Here is a 14,333-nt window from a genome sequence, read left to right as displayed (position 1 = left end):
AACAGTTCATTAAAAAAAGTATATATTTAAGATATTTTCTTTAAAATGCTGGTAAAAAGATTGCAGCTTGTAAAAGTAATACTGTTAAAGGACACGCCTTATTTTTCAGACAGATGCTATTTTATTTGACCTTGTAAAATTGAGAATAAAGCTTTCACAGAAAACTAAAATGGCAGATTTTGAAATGCATTGTGCCTTATGTGCCTATATATCTACTGTACCCTGCACTACTGACCCTTAATATTTTTTTTTGTGAGCTTTATAAATTTTTCATTTGCTACCACATGAAAAACATGAAAAAGCACCAGAAACATCACTGTCTTGGTAAATGACATTATTTCTTTCAGACATAACACGGTAAGAAACACAATAAATACTTCATGATAAAGAAGAATCCTTTTAATCTATATATTTTGTAATTCCTACAAGCCAATTTGTGCTTTCCTCCATTTCATAGGATAGATTTAAAACAGATGTTGGAGAGAGATTTCCTCACAGGTTACTAATGTCTACCACTCTTGATGCCCTAGATTGACAGGTATATAATGGAATACCACAAATGAACATTTGGCAAAAAAAAAACAACCTTAAAGCAAAGTCCAGTCAAGCAGCTGAAGGATTTTCAATGGGTTGTAGCCCTAGTGCGTTTGATGCCGTAATTATCTCAGTACAGGTGATTTTTTGTGTGCTGACTAATTCAGAGTGAACTTCACACTCCAAGGCAGAGCACTCTTAGGAACTGGTAAGTATCTTGGGGTTTATTAACATTATTTAATGATAAATTAATTTTAAATCATAGAATAATTTTATACTAAATCAACATGTGTGTGGGCATATGTGTATACATGTGTGCATGTCTATACAGCAGCTATCTACAGGTACCATGCCAACAATATTTCTTTACACACGCTTGTAGACATCTTCATTTATGTAGACACTTTTTATACAGGAACATAAAATTCACATCATGTCAAATCGAAAGTAGTATTTTCTATTTCATTCAGTACTTAAGAAATGATCTGCCTGGTAGGGAGAAGGGAAGGGAATGATACCTGTTTGTGAATTTCATTTTCAAAATTGCAAAGACTAATACTAACTGTATCAGGCACTGCGTAATATATGCTTCCATGCAGATCTGTCAATAATATTTTCAGAAAAGCAATTTCCATTTTTCTTTTTTCAAATAATTAACAAGTTAAATTTAATTTTTTAAGAATTCTGTGTTGAAATAAGAGTGTGAATAGTATTTGGCAGCAATACTGAACAGAACCCAGATATTCCTTTCCCACCCTTTATAGTGATCTCTTAAATTATACTTCTGTTTTCCCACAGGCACACTGAAATGAATTATTAATTATTTTTTTTTCACTGCAGCCCAATTCTAATTTATACATTTCCTTTCATATTGTCCAGTAAGTTCTAATAGTTTGCCTGTAAATTCTGCACACGTAGACTTTGCCTGCTCTGCCTCCCAGTTCAAGTGGATTTATGATAGTAATAGAGAAAGAGAAGTAGAATACAAAAACTTAAGGTATAACTGTCAAAAGCTACTGTTACTTTACAGCTGAAAATATTCTGGTAAATACTCACATACTTTACACACCCATCATTTAAATTAAACTGACAAATGCAGAATTAAACTGAAATTAAACTGAAATTAAACTGAACAAATGCAGAGTCAAGACCTTGATATCCTGAGGAATATTGAATATTTTTGCTGGCTTGCACTTAACAAGACAACCATCTCTCCCCTACTGAATGTATAGCAGTATTATCTTTTTCTTTCAAAAGTACCATTTGTAAAACTGAAAACTCTTAGAAGCAAACAATGTTTCTTATAAAATACCTGTAAAATTCAACTATCCACTGAGACTATAAACTGCAAACCCCACAGCTGTGCACAGCTACAACTATTATTCCTTTCTAGAGCTCACAACACTTAAGAAGGACAGAGAAACTTTGGCAAAACTTAACACAGTAGGCAAACATAAGCATAGGAGATAAAGTAACTGGCCCAAGGGTATTCCTAACGCTGCCTCCTATCAGATCACTTAACACAAAATAAAAAGCAGGTACGGAATAGATCTGTGAATAATAATGTAATACATTGATTTGTTTAAAAGAGAACTCTGGCTATATCTGAAATAAATTTGAAAACTGGTAAAAGTACACCACTTTTTAATCTTGAATTGCAAATCATCAAAATTCAGATTTATTTAATGGTCTTAAAATTTTCATTCTAATTAATCAATTCCTTTTCTCCCATTAGATCTTGCTTATTGTGAGCAAAGTGCTACCCCACTCCCCGAGACACTCATTCTAGTCAATTGTATACAAATTTTAATAAAATAAAGTTTATTTGCATTTCACCTTCAAAGGTCCTTCATGTAGAACCAATATAAGGTTGGAATTTGGTGGCTGCCAGATTTGGCAGATTTTGGAACAGCAAAATGACTATATTAGTATTTGTTTTCTTAACAAGGTGTTCCGGAAAAGCTATTTAGTGAGCTGATTTGAGATTCCCTACTGCTTTTAATCCACATAAAATGAGATTTTTACTCCAGACACTCAGGGAGTACCTGTTAGGATCTGATAATATATTGCAGAAAGATAAAATGGGTCTTAGCCTAATAATCATAGGTCAGAATAAGGAAAGAAAACTTGCTGGCAATTCAAAGTTTTAAATGAGTTGATCTCACACATCCTAATTTATGCAATCCAGTAAACACAACTTAATAGCACTCAATATTGACCATTTAACAATTACATAGATTTGTATTATATGTTCACATATATTTTGGTCAAGAAATTAATATATCAAATCATCCAATCTTATGAATGATACTAATCTTAGATACAATGAGCTATATCCTCAATGTATTGTGCTCAAAGAAAATAAATTATTGGTTTTCAATTTTTATGTTTAAAAGTAGACTGCACATTCACAAGACACTGGGATTCTCCTCTGCAACCTGAAGGATCCATCCTTAGTGTCAGCTTCCGGGGGAATGAAGAGTTCAGTACATCTGGTTTGCTCATTATGCAGTCTATTGAAATATTTGGGGTTTATTTCTTAATTCTGGTTGAAAGAAATACAAATCTAATGATAAATAATTTAAACAATGTTTCTCTAGGTCTACAAGCTATTTTTAGTGGTCAAAGGCAATGACTCCAACAGTAAGCAGTGTAAGTCAACAGGAGTTGCAGAGCAAAAGCGTTGGTCCCAGAATAGAATATGATATTTCTTTACAGTTGGAAGGGACCCGCAATGATCATCCAGTCCAACTGCATGACTGCTGACCAAAATTTAAAGCATGTTATAAAGATGTTTTCCAAATGCCTCCTAAACACTGACAGGCTTGGGGCATCAACCACCTCTTCAGGAAGCCTGTTCCAGTGTCTGAGCACATTCTCAGTAAAGAAATGCTTCCTAATGTACAGTCTAAATCTCCCCTGGTGCAGCATGAAAACCATTCCTATGTGTCTGACCACTGGATACCAGAGAGAAGAGGAAGCCACCTTCCTCTTGAGGAACCCATGTTTAAACTGCCCACCGCAGGGTTTTCCCACTAGGCTGGCTCCAGCGTAGCTGCAGACCCCAACATTAGAGCTCTGCTAGCTTCGCCCCTGGAGCACGTTGTTTCTGTGGCTTATAAGCCAGTTCAGACACACCGAAACTGCTCTGCAGCATGAATGAAAGCATGATCAGCAGATTCATTTCAGAAGCATAGACCAAATCTAAATGAAAATACTAAAGCTGACTCATCTGAAGCATCACAGAAGTGAAGGTTTTGTTTGCTCTTTGACATAGCTTTGCAAAAAAGGGTGAGTCATGAACCAGTTTACTTTCAACATACTTTTTCTCTTAAAAAGTTTTTTTTTTTAAAAATGCAGGTAAATCACCAAGGAAGATATCCACAGTCCGTCTCACTTGCAAACTCCTTTTGCTGAGAGGGATGCCTGGTGACTACACAAGAAACATAAGGGCACTTTTACTTGGAATTACAGAGGCAAGAAAGAAATTCCTAAAACCAGACTGCATTGCTGATAGTAACACAATGGTTTTATTCTTATGTGAAGTGGCCTTGTTTTATGCATCTTCTTTCTACCATAATCAGTTAAACGTTCTAAAATGTGTTTGATCTGATTTTCCCTATATTTTTATTACTTTTTTTTTTAATATAGTAACTATTTATTACTAATTCCCACAATCCTGGTGTGTTTTGTTCCTCCTGTGAACTACATTCAGGCTTTTCTACAATTCGTTTTCCCCTGTGAATGGGGGCTGCATCCAATGAAGAGCAAAAATCTGTAGGCATTTGAGAAATATGCACCACAGCAATAGTCATCCAGCTCTGCTTTCCTGAATGTTTATTTCATTTTTGCATCCAAGTGAACACAGGAATCCTTTATGTGCTTCCCCACCTATTCTGCCAGCATGCTCAACAGCCCCCAAGCACTGACTTCTTCAGAGCAAGCATGACTGACAGCCCTTTGGTGGGTAGCATAAGCAGCTTGAAATGTTATTGTTTTGTACAAGTGGTGTGAGATACCGCTTTTTTATTTGCATCTACAGCTGTTAAGCAGCATCAATATCTTCATGACTTTTGATAAGTTAGGCTAAGAGTATTAATTTCCATTTTATTATTGTATGCTTGGAGCGAAAAAGTGCTGTATTTTAAACACAAGCAATTCTGGAGGCTTCAATACATTCAGTTATTTAATCAGGATACTCAAGGGACTGAAAGGTGGGCACATTTCTCCACAAGTCACTACTTTATTAATTTAACAATGGAGTAGGGGCAACCTTAAGCTCCTTCCCCTCACAGGAGGTATCTCATTGGATCCTGTGGGCAATTAAATGGCTCCCTAGCAGAAGACCGATAGCTCAGAGCTGACCTTCAGCCTCCTCCCAGAGTAAGCCCACCCCTGAACTTCTTCTTCATTCCCCTGTGAAAGGAAATAGTACTACGAGAGGAATAAGAATGTGAAAGGCAAGATCTCACGTTCTCTTTAAAGGCATGAATCACATTGGTGACCTTATTTGTCTCAGGGAGCGCTGCCTTTTAGCTTTCACATTTACCTCATTCAGCTACTAATTGTGATACCTAATTCTTCCCTCTTTCACCTTTATAGTTCTCCCAAGAGAGAACTATAAAAGAAGTCAAGAAGCTCCTGGCAGTCCAATATGCCTTTAAGATGCAAAACAATTTCAAACACTCTGCCAGCTTAAGCAAATGTTTGGTTAATACACTCCAAATGGAAAATAAATTCAATACATCTCACAAACAGCAACAGAGAAGGTAAAGCAAAAATAACATAAAGATGGATATCCTGCAGTCAGGGCCGGTTTAGCTGAGAGTGTTGCTTAGTTTTTCAGACATACTCTTATTTGCGAAGATCCTGTGTGACTGAGAACAAATACTTCCTCTCCGGCAGCCCACTCCCCTGAAAAGCATGGAAAACTTCCTTACACTGAAAAGGGCTGCTGTCAAGGAGTGAAATCCTCTCCTTCATTCCCCTCCAGAAGAGAACAGAATAGAATAATCTCAGTTGGAAGGGACTTACAGTGTTCACCCAGTCCAACAGCCTGACCACTCCAAGGCTGACCAAAAGTTAAAGAATGTTATTAAGGGCATTGTCCAAATGCCTCTTAAACACTGACAAAATTGGTGCATCGGCCACCTGTTCCAGTGTTTGACCATCCTCTCCGTAAAGAATTGCTTCCTTATGTCTAGTCTCAACCTCCCCTGGCGCAGCTTTGAACCATTCCCACATGTCTTACCACTGGATACCAGAGAGAGGAGACAAGACCTCTCTCCCCCTCTCCTCTTTAGAAAGTTGTGGAGAGCAATGAGGTCACATCTCATATAAAAAAAAAATTAAGTATTCTCATTTCATGCCATTATTTTCTTCAGTTAAACTATTGTATTTCTTATGTTCCTATTAGTAATAATTCCTGTCCCACACAGATTGGTAACATTAACTGAAACTCTTGTGTGTTCACTGATGTCATGCCAAATGAAATCATCTCTCTGTCATCATTCTCCCGTATCTGTATTAAGTTTATAAAAGAAAATGTTTATTTCTTTGATCAGTAAGTTACTGAAGACAACACATTAGTAAAGATTTTACTGCTAAGTTACTTTTGTGAGAGATGTAATAGCATGATATAATAATTCATCAAATACGTAACTTCATGCCATGAATAGATCAGGTTCTGAAAAACCTTGGCAATCAGATTTTTTTAATTTGTAGATGACTGATAGTTTCTCTGTAATAATTTTGTATTGTTATGTAACAGAAAACCTCAGAAACCACTCCTCTCAAACTGACAAGTAGTTTTATTTTGTCTTAAGGCATTCCCTCATTTCTTTTAAAACAAGTGTATTTGTTGTTGGTTTTGGATGATAAATATTTAAGGAGGCTGATTGAAATAATTTCTTATCACCTAAACTCTATCTACATAATGAAACACTTCCATCAGCTTTCTTTGTTATTTATGCAAAAACACTTACTGTTACATTCAAAAGGCTACATGGACAAAAGCGTTATGTGATTTGTTGGGTGAGAGGCCAATATAGATGATCTTTCCCATCTGGTGTTTAGGTCTATAGAACAAGCTTGTTTTTGACATCTTGATTCTGCAATGCAAATTACTAAAATGTTCACCTACAACACAGAATTTCCCCTGTTGATACTAGTACTTCATATTACTCCCTTACATGATAGTAATCAAAGTATCACAACATGCAGAACTGTAGATGTGTCCTAGGTAGTATTTGCAAAACAAACCAAACCAGTTCCATTGCCTCAATGTGCCTCCTGTTGTATAAATCATGTCACTAAGAGGGAGCACTCACTCTTAGCTCTTAGCAAGATCTTGCTCAGAATATCATCTTCTATTCTGGCCAAACCATTAGTCTTAGGTTTGTCATACGTCTTCTTGATACTCTTACTCAGGTGTTTTGCTCTTAAGCTAAGTATTCCTTTCCTCTCCATTATGTCATTCTTTAACTAATTTATTTTTCTCTTTTGTATATAAAATACAAGGCAGGATGCTGAAATCTTAATTTATGCTTTTAAATCTTTGAGATGGAATTTTATTTTTTTTTAGTTGGCAGTCACTAAAATTTACAGACATTTAAAAAAAACACTGCTTCTGTCTAGGATGCTAGAATTGTTCCCACATGTGAAAAGCAGCGAGAAACATCCAGAAAGTGTGAAGTTCCAGTTGTGTTAGGCTAAAAATTGCCAGTATTATTTTTCAAAACGCCATCAACTGCACTTAGAAACCTTCTAAATTTTACAAGTCAGAAGTACTTAAAGTCTTTTGTTTAGAAACGCCTAACTAGATTATATTATACAGTATCTCATTTAATTCACTAATGAAAAAGGAAGTCTCCAAAGTCAAGACAAGAAAATCCCCCAAAGCTCTGGGAAGGTCACAAACATAATTTCTCTACATTAACAACCATATCAAGATCTCTCTTTTCCTGTGGTAATTCCTTCACTTCATATATAAGCCTCCCAAGGACTGCCTTCCTAATCTTTTCCCTTCCTCCTCTCTGTGTCAAGCTCCAAATGCCCTTTCTGTCCTTTTTCCCTGTTTTTGGTTCACCTGGCTTCTCATGCTCCTATTGTACCTTGGCCTCTCATGTAAATGCCCATCTGCCAATGCAATTACATTTACCCTCCTTCATGATGCATTTTTTATTTCAGACATGGTCACCCTGACCTGTTTGGTTAAACACTACCGCACATGCAAGGCTTTATTCTGGGCAAAAATTACGGTAGTTTTAATTTTCCTATTATTTATAAGGAATTAAAATAAAAATAAAAATCAAGCTTACACATCACTGATCCATCATCATTTTTACTAACTCAAATGTTGAGCCGAAAAGAGAAGCTAGCTATTCTGTGGCAATGAAGACAGTGTTATTATTATGACTTTATATTCATACAACAATAAAGCTCCAGGTATTTTGCAGAAGTAAAACTGATGCCAAACAGAGATGGTACTTGTGAAAAATCCGGTTGCTTTTCCTCTCCACTGAGGCAGAGGGAAGAAGAAACTTCTGTTCCTGAAGATCTCCTCGGGAAAAACACATGAAACAACCTCTGGTCTGGACAAAATAGCAAAACTGAGCATCCTTTGCTTATTCCATGGCCTGGTCTGGAAAGCATAAGCAGCCAACCTGACCTCCACTCACAGCTCTCAACAGCCAATGCATCAAGCAGAAAAAGCAGTGGTATTTTTGAGGAAACTGTGGGAGTGACTATTTATGAAAGACCTGCAGCTTTCAAGCTGGGTGACCAACGGCTTGTGAGTTCTGCTAGCTAAGAATCACAGAAGAAGAAAAAGTACGGCTTTGCTGGTACCCTCACAGCTGCCAGAAGAAAAGGAAAAAATAATCAGGATGAAAATAAAATACAAGTACCCTAGACTTGTGAAATGCTTTGGGGAGTAATTGGGAGTGAAGCCAAGGGAGTAGCATTGGGCTACTTCCCATGGTTTTAAGGGAGGTTAATGTCAACTTAATAGTGCACTACCTCTTACACATACAGAATTTTTACTCCATGATGTAGAAGGGAGAATTTGTTAGGGACCACATCAGGTTTACTTCTATTTATTAGCTCCCCTGGCCTTCAGTTTTGTTTAAGACAATGTATATGTTTTTAATTGTCATTTTTAGGAGCACAGAGGCTTCTAAGTGTAGGCATCCTATCCATAAAAATGCAATAGTAATATCAGCAGGAGGCTTCACTGAAACTTTGAAACTTCATCCACTCTTTTCTAATTTTTTTTCTTGTGACTAAGAGCTTTAACAGTTAACGGTGCATGCTTACAGCTGGTTTTAACTATGCTTTTTATTTTAAAAGCTAAATTGTGAGCTTTACAAATTCACAGTTAAACTTTTTAAAATCAACAATGAATGTATGTAAAGGTTCTGCATGATGAGCTTATTTTGGGAGGGAATGACTTTTAAAGAACAAAAATTCTTAAGTTCCCCCACTTCATTCATTATTCTTCTGCCCATAAACTGAACTTATGCCATTTTTAAGGAAAATGCCTCAAGTTATTTCCTTACTCTTCTTCCACTGCTGTTATACTTCTCTCCTAAATACCATTCTCTTTTTTTTCTATCTTAGGTAATTCTCATACATTTGCATTGTATGCTATAAAACTACTACACATTTACACATCTTGTGTAACATTCTGACAAAATTTTCAGTGTAAAAAATTAAAAAGGGAATGTGAATATTTAGGGCAGCATTTGATTTCTGTGTCTTGGTGTAAATTACATGCAACTGAAAAGCTCCAAAGAGTTAAACTGACTGACAAAATTTCCACCTATGCTGTAGCAATTTAAAAAAAAATAATTTCTACATTAAGTATTAATTTGTCAAAAAATAAAAACTTATCAAGATAATCCCGAATTAAAACAAAAAAAAAAAGTAACTTATGGTGGAAGTTAATGTAATCGTAAGAGGCACAGACTAAGGCGATTACTGACAACATGGCTGCGTTCATGTTATACTTAGAGCTATCACCATAACAGAACACAGCAGAATAAAAGATACAGGTGAAGTCCAAATTATTCTACCTTCCCATTGTGTACATTCTTCCTAACAATGCGTTTTTACTGTGTTTGCCCATTCTAGTTTGAAATGAATCATTTAATGGAGCTTCTACAATATCTTTTTCAAGACTGTACAGTCAAATTCCAGCCTACAGACCTTAGGAAACTTCTGCCATTAAGCCTGAGCTTTCCTGCCTAAAGTTGATCCTGTAACTGCTAGTTAACCTGGCACCAGACCAAGTCATATCCCTATCTCAGGTGGTATGAGCAACCCTCCATATTCCTGCCTTTCTGCCACATGTCCCCTTTCACTCTGTTATTTTCTGTCAAGCTCTTGAAATCCTCTTCATAAGACAGTCTTCTCTATCCCCTCATCACTAGGACGCTCTTTTCTGAACTCTCTCAAATCTTTCTGGTAAACCAGCATAGAGAATAATGCACCATGCTCATGAGGAAGTTCAACCAAAATATGAGAGAAAGTGGGTCCATTAGCAACTGTTCATACCCCGTGGCAATTTGGCCAGTAGTTGACAAGAATTCAGGAGATCACAAGCAGGCAGTCTTTTGAACTACTGGGACATTGACATGTTTTGATGCAGAAGTAAATAAATGAAGGTATAGGATCAAGCCTATAGAACATCACTGTCTTGCAAAATAAACATTATTAATAGCTCAAATAGCAAGTAATCTTTACTTCCAGAAGGATAACTTACATGTTTAGAAAGCCATTACACAGAACACAGTCAACATATTTCTACTTATTTTACTATTAAGAGTTTCCCCTGTAAGAAAACAAAACAAAAAAATAATATGAGGAAAACAGGGAAGCAAACAACCAAACAGGCCTTCTGATAGCTTGTATTAATAGAAGAGGAAAGGGTACTTAATCATTAAAGAATGCATTTTAGCTGTGACTTTTTTCTTCTTGTTTATTATTTAAATAAAACACGACCACTGAAGGCATTTTTTAATGCTCAGAAAGCAGACCAGACTCAGTAAACTAAAGTATCTAGCATGCATATTTTGTTCTTGATACAAAACTATTCAAAATTGAAAGTGTGACTTCATGTTCTACTGCTGCTTTGTCAAAAAGAAAGCAAAACTCCTAAGTAAAATCATTCTATGTTAATGAATAAAAAGGATTAAGTTAAGAATGTGGTAATATAGCATTAGTAGCTCTTTTTCATCTGAATGGAAAGTAAATGCTGGCTTATCTCTTTGCTCTCAGCTTTATCTTTCTATCATAAATCATCTGCCTTGTTCCCACCTTAAGATGGTGCACTGAGGTTTACCAAGCACATACTCTTGACTACAAATTGTGGTTATGATGAGGCTCCAACTACCTGCCAGCCTTCAATTTATCCACCTAAAGACACAAGAACTATCTCAGAGAACAGGCAGACCTTTGAAACTAACAGCTGAAAAAAAGACTGACAGGTAAGTAGGTAAAGCATACTGAAGTGTCACATATAGCATTCACAAAGCTTCAGTATATATTAGAATTTCAGTTTACACTGTTGCATTTAAAATAAATGTACTCACTTATTTTGGGGGTTTAGCTTATAAAGAAATACTTCTGTTTGGATTATTTCCCAGAACACATTCTTCAAAACTTCACTTTGCTCTTGACATAAATTGAAAACAATAATATAGATATACTATATATGGGCTTCAAAATGGCATTAAAGAGGCACATTATCAATATGTTTAAAACATTTAGAAAGCTCAGCTTTGCATCTAAGTGAATGGCTAGATACTTAGACTGAGTTATATCTGTTCCAACAAACTGCTGTGTATGAAATGCTTTGAATAATAGTTAATTTATGCTGAGGTAATGACAGCATAATATAACTGAAATCTGTGCTAATAGGAAAAAAGAGGCCCCTTCCAGCTATTTCTGTTACAATCAACTGCAGTAATTCTCACCCCAGATCTCTGTCTCTCACATAAAATAGTACTTTAAGTGTATGCTAAAATCTTTGCTGCTGATTTTAAAAATCAATAATTGGTACCTGTCATCCATATGGAGAAAAAATAACCAGACAATAAAGAAATTCTCATGTACAAGACCTGTATTTTATGTATTTCTGCAATAAAAGAGAGCAATTGTGGTTAATGACATTCTTTTTATATCAGCAAAACATTAAACTCAGTTTGGGTAAGACTCCAGGGTGTTCTGAAAAAAATGCATATGAAACTTCTACTGTAGATGAGACCTGGTGAAACAATTTATTCCAAAGAACTGAAAGTAGGTTGAGACATTTTTCTGGGCTATGTGTTATTTACAGACTCATCCTAGTACTCTTTTGATGAAATAATTATCTTAAATAGTTATCAAATCGCATGGTTGAACTCTCATCAGCTAAATAAGTTATGGACAGTCTTCAGTTTGAATGCTCAGTGTATGATTGGTGATGAACATTGAGTGGCAGTGATTAGCTCTATCTGGATGCTGAGCTTTTTAGTCACAAGTACAATGAACAATAAACAAATCCCAAACCTAATATGCATTTTGGAACAAAAATCACCTATATGCCACAATCTGATTTACATCCAGGAACAGGATATTTTCCTGGCTATGAAAAGATTCTGAAGTCCCATAAACATGTAACGCCATGATCCAGGAATGGTCATGAACTCAGATCAACACAGATTCACTAAAATACTGATCATCTCTAATACATTCAGTAACTGGAGATATCATGATCAATCATTAATCTAAGTGTAAATTGTTTTAAGCAATGGTAGAAGGATGTTTTTAATTTGGAATCCTACAGAACAGACTATGATTTCTGAATCCTTCTCATAAATGGCTTATGTTACTTAGGATCGGTGCTCCCAAGAAGTTACTTTGTGGTAAAATTGGATGAACAGCTCAAATGTTTCAATCACTCTGCAGAAAACTGCTTCTGAAAGCCCTTTCCCTTCAGCAAGAAACAAGTAAAAGAGCACACAATTGGGCAATTACTGTGTGGTAATCAACCTGATGCAATTTACACTAATTCTCTATTGAATATTCTGATTTAAGGTGTCTCCTCCTGCATTCAGTGTCTTCTGCAGGAATCTTTACCTACAGAAATAAGTATCTTTTACCCTCAAAAAATCCATGTGTTTTTCTCATTGATCTACAGAGAGTTATCAACAAAAATGACAGCAAGTAAAAACTCTTCCTTTCCTATTTTCAGAAGAGGATACTGAGCTCCAAAGCTCACGAGAAAGACATAAAAATTGTTATATCCATGGATGCTCCCAGAGTGAAACATAAAAATATTTTAGTTTTCTGTTGATGACGTCTTAATGCATACCTAACAGACCCACAGGCCAAAAATACTCCAAAAACAATCAGTGTTTTTTCCTAAACCAATACAAATTTTGGGAAAAAAAAATAAATAAAAAATCCCTATTTTGCATGCCTGGGAAAAACAGTATTTGGGAGTGAAGGTGGTCTAGGCTTCTCAACAAAAATCAACAACAGTTGATGCAAGTACATATTTCTTAGAGAAGAGCTGAGACCTTAGCATATAAGAAAATGTATTTCTATTTTGAAATTTCAATCTTTTACTTGAATAACTGTACTTACTATACAGATTCCTTCAATTAACTTTGAAAAAAGTGGATATTGGTATGATATACAGCTTCCTACTTATTTCACCACTATGTGTATTCATGCCTAAGCAAGACTGCTCCTAGAAAGGAAGCACAAACCAACCCCTTGTATGGAGGCAATTAAGCACAACTGAACATGTAAGTGGCAAGTCCTGTGGGTACAATTCAATCAAGCAGATCCATAGGGGTGGTTTTGATATTCTTGTCACATCAAAGAAATGGCGCCTAGAAGTAAAAGATCTAACAAGTTAAAAATGAAATCAGACTAAATAAGAATAACTGAGCAAAAGCAAGAACAAGCACATGGTTGCAAGGGCTGGAGTTACCCTGAAAGCATTAAATAGTGCTATTAAAATAGTGTGTTAATTTCTTCCTCATAGATTTGCCAGGTTCAGCCACCACCGAAAGGCTTGCATTCCAGCTCCCTTTGTTACAGATATATCTATCTTTCTGAGTCTTGACAGCCCTATCATGTCAGCCCTCTGTAGTAGCGAAGAGTGTTTCAGCAAGGAGGGGGAAAAAAAGGAAAGGAGAAAAAAAAGAAGTGAAAACTGATGTGATCTACTCTGCTTCCTGTGGGCATATTTCACTATAGCAGATCCAGAGGGATGCTTTGTTATTCCTGTCAGATCAAAGAAAGAAATAACAGAAGAAAACATAAGAGGAAAAATAACACCCAGAAATGAGGGTAGCTGAAAAGCACTGCAAGACTACCGCATCATTATGACTTCTCAAATTATTTAAATATGCTAAATATCTAGTCACTACCAAAGAAATAAATATTGCATAGGCCATATGCGCTGTTAGCTGCCAGCAAAACTGTCCTACTAGGATTAGTTTACGGGCGCAGCAACTGCCTGTCGAGCACTAGCAATTTTAATCAATTTTCAATTTGCTGTGTGAGTTGCAAGTATGCTCAGGTATTTTGACAGGTGGCTGCTGAGAACAAATTCCTGCGTCCAGTAGATTCACACTGCTTCGCTTTCCTGTGCACTTGCAATTCCTTTTTGACTGGGGGGATACAAGAATTTGGTGAAGATACAGCAGTCACTTGAAAGTCACTGTACTGCAGTGCTAAGCTGTATTTGCAACTCACAGAACACAAGGATGACACATTAGACTCAAGTCTATCACAAACCAATA

General features: G+C 36.1%; 1 protein-coding gene across 8 annotated transcripts in view; it reads right to left on the bottom strand.

Annotated features, from left to right (window-relative positions):
• NBEA (neurobeachin) overlaps positions 1 to 14,333 on the bottom strand; it is a 506,572-nt gene that overhangs the window by 28,080 nt on the left and 464,159 nt on the right. The gene's annotated exons all lie outside the window — the stretch shown is intronic.

The sequence above is a fragment of the Pezoporus wallicus genome, unplaced genomic scaffold, assembly GCF_028554395.1.
Source record: "Pezoporus wallicus isolate ANWC-B61680 ecotype Strahan unplaced genomic scaffold, APGP_CSIRO_Pwel_v1 contig_1876, whole genome shotgun sequence".
Lineage (NCBI taxonomy): Eukaryota > Metazoa > Chordata > Aves > Psittaciformes > Psittacidae > Pezoporus > Pezoporus wallicus.
The sequence above is the reverse complement of the archived record's forward strand: the minus strand, read 5'-3'. Positions and strand labels throughout refer to the sequence as shown.